This window comes from Lepeophtheirus salmonis, unplaced genomic scaffold (genome assembly GCF_016086655.4).
Source record: "Lepeophtheirus salmonis unplaced genomic scaffold, UVic_Lsal_1.4 unplaced_contig_11416_pilon, whole genome shotgun sequence".
Lineage (NCBI taxonomy): Eukaryota > Metazoa > Arthropoda > Copepoda > Siphonostomatoida > Caligidae > Lepeophtheirus > Lepeophtheirus salmonis.
Window position 1 is genome coordinate 13,767 of NW_027289552.1, and position 2,582 is coordinate 16,348.

At 32.4% G+C, this 2,582-nt stretch overlaps 2 long non-coding RNA genes across 4 annotated transcripts; both read right to left on the minus strand.

Moving 5' to 3' along the window:
* Positions 1–549: 549 nt before the first annotated feature.
* LOC121130741 (uncharacterized) lies at positions 550–1,696 on the minus strand. Its single transcript, XR_005868792.1, has 3 exons — positions 1,558–1,696; positions 840–1,422; positions 550–779 (listed from the first exon to the last, which is right to left on the minus strand). It is a non-coding gene; the product is annotated as an uncharacterized lncRNA (long non-coding RNA).
* A 1-nt stretch (position 1,697) lies between these two features.
* LOC121130740 (uncharacterized) lies at positions 1,698–2,508 on the minus strand. 3 transcript variants are annotated; one of them, XR_005868791.2, is made up of 4 exons: positions 2,084–2,508; positions 1,976–2,031; positions 1,854–1,920; positions 1,698–1,770 (listed from the first exon to the last, which is right to left on the minus strand). It is a non-coding gene; the product is annotated as an uncharacterized lncRNA (long non-coding RNA). The 3 variants fall into 3 exon arrangements; XR_005868790.2 differs by having other exon boundaries at positions 1,704–1,920; positions 2,084–2,170; positions 2,283–2,301; XR_005868788.2 differs by having other exon boundaries at positions 1,704–1,920; positions 2,084–2,506.
* Positions 2,509–2,582: the final 74 nt, after the last annotated feature.

Genomic DNA, 2,582 nt, shown 5'->3' on the forward strand with positions numbered 1-2,582 from the left:
GACTTAACTTTTCATTGAATATTTTGTCTTAAGGATTTATATTCTCTTCACTTGTTAAACTTATGAATTCACCTTAACCATGAGGGTAAGATCACCTGCCATACAAATCCACTAAATGGCGTTTCTCACCCCAAAACCTTCATTCTTTCATGATACATTAGAAGTCATTAATTCCATAGCTGGAACAAAAGCCCTGTTCATTTTTTCAACTCAATTGTTCCATTAGAAGCTCATTGATGGCTATATCGTAACTGAGGATTAACAAAACCAACTCAATGTTAATCGGATAAGCATTCCGCCAAATGTATTATGAATCGAATCGTCTAATTTTTCTCAAAATATTTCCCCTCCCCCTAGCTTCATGGTCGAGATGTAGGGCTCTAGTACAGAAATCCACCTCTGAAAAGCCTTAGCAGTTCTTGTTGGCTTGGGAACTTGGAGAATGGGATGCTTCATAATAAGAGTTGAGAGTCAACTGGCCTGTACATCTGCAGTATCCTATATTCTGAGTTTCTTGTAGCCGGTTTTTTTTAATAAATTCTAAGAAAGTTGAAGTAAGGCTTTATTAAGCAAAATACATCTATTAGTCGTAAGAAATAAATAAGCTAAAACACAAAAATAATGTCACTATGCTTCTTCCAACAAGGTACCTGCCCATGTGCAAAAAGGTACTATCCTGGTTGGCCGAGAAAAAGTAAGCATAAATCCCCTAGACATTATTGAAACTTATTCATAGTCTTCTGTGAATAAATTTTGGTTCTTCCTTGCCAATATACTCGCTATAGAACGATAAATATTTTTATTTCTTATGAACCCAAACCAATTATTCTTGTTTTTACCTTGATATACTATGAAATCTTAACCTCAATGTTAAAAAAAAAGTTCAAACAACTCATCTTACAGGTAGTACTTGAGAATATGCCTTTTGCTATTTTCTAGTAGGGTATATTTGTTAATTAATTCTGAAACAGTTATAAAATATTTTTAGTATATAGCTACATACTGGATTTTATTTGTATAAGATAAAAGAGAAATAACTACATATTAAATTTTACTAACTTTAAGAATAAAAGTAAATATATATAGGGGATGATGATGGTGGTCATTGTTATAGAAACATTGGCAAGAAGATATTTGCTTTTGGCAACAAGCCTTTCCGTGTGCGCATTTTAATAGTCGTTAGTCCTGATCTCCACTAATGTACATTAAGTTGTGTTCACAGGTAAATGGTAAAGAGGAACTTTGTACAAAACTTGATGTGGAATGCCCGCCACTTATCTGGTATATGTATTATTCTCCTACGTCAATAGCGCTCTCTTTGTCTGTTTGTATATTCATATCCATGCGAAATAAGTCACAATACTATCTCTCTCTCTGACGCCAAAACTAGATTTCTAAGCTCCGTTTTCAGCTGAGTTAATACTGGAAAGAAGAGATGGGAGGAAAAGAAGAAATAAGAAAGAAGGAGAAACTATATAAAGAAGGAAAAAAAAATTTTTTTTTGATAAATTAGACCACTATTTGATTTAGATAAAATATTAGAACTAATATGCATACTTATTGTAAATTTGGGGGTCCTGGGCCGCCGCCCCAGTACTTAGGAGGTAAGTTTATTCTCCTTTGTTTTGAGAATTCCCTTTTGGTAAGTAGTTCTCCTTTTGGGGCATTTAGCGATGAAGTTCAAGAACAGCATTTGCCTTCATAATTTATCAATTTCAAATGTTCTCGATTCCAAGGTGATGCATTCCTAGTATTTTCAACTTGTTCTCACTTCATATTCATTTCGGGTAAGATAAATTAAATGATATTAGTTCAAGGTTAATTACATTTTTTTTTTTCTTACTTCTACATACAAAAATATAATATCCTTTCTCTTTTGTAATGTATAATAGTAAACGTTTTTTCGATCCTCTTCTCTCCCTAAAATATAAATTAAATTAAATAGAAGTTCTTATCAATTAATAATGTAATTCACCTTTCCAATACTCTGAGAAAAGACCGGATTAGTTGACAGACTTCTTATCCTAAATCCTACATTTTGAAAAAAGTTGATTAATACAGTGGCATTAATAAATATATTTACCTTTTGGCTTTTATTATGAATTTATAGCATATAGTTAACCATTTTGGAGCAGTACCCTGACCATTGAAGCGTAGCAGTAAACTGTTTCTGGAAAAGGAAATACAAAATTATTATTCTTTTCTATCCTTATTTTATTTATTTTTTTCTTCCTTTTTCATCATCTTCCTTTTTTTCTGTTCCTCGTCCTGTACGTCCTTACCTTCAATTTAACTAGCAACCTCTCTTTCAAAGAATTGGGGGGGGTGAAATGACGGAGATCATAACGTTGATAAGTTGTCATGACGTTTATTAGATCAGTCGTAAGCAATCATGAGATGAAGGAATGAACACAAATCCCACTCTTTATTTAAAAATGCCTTATAGGCTTAATTTACTTCGATGTCAATCATCAATTGAAATGGGAGTCCAACAAGGACTTGCACTTGTAACTCTCAAATAAAAATTCACTGTTACTCTTCGTATTTCATGAGTAAGGTTAATAATTTTGGTAATAATAGAA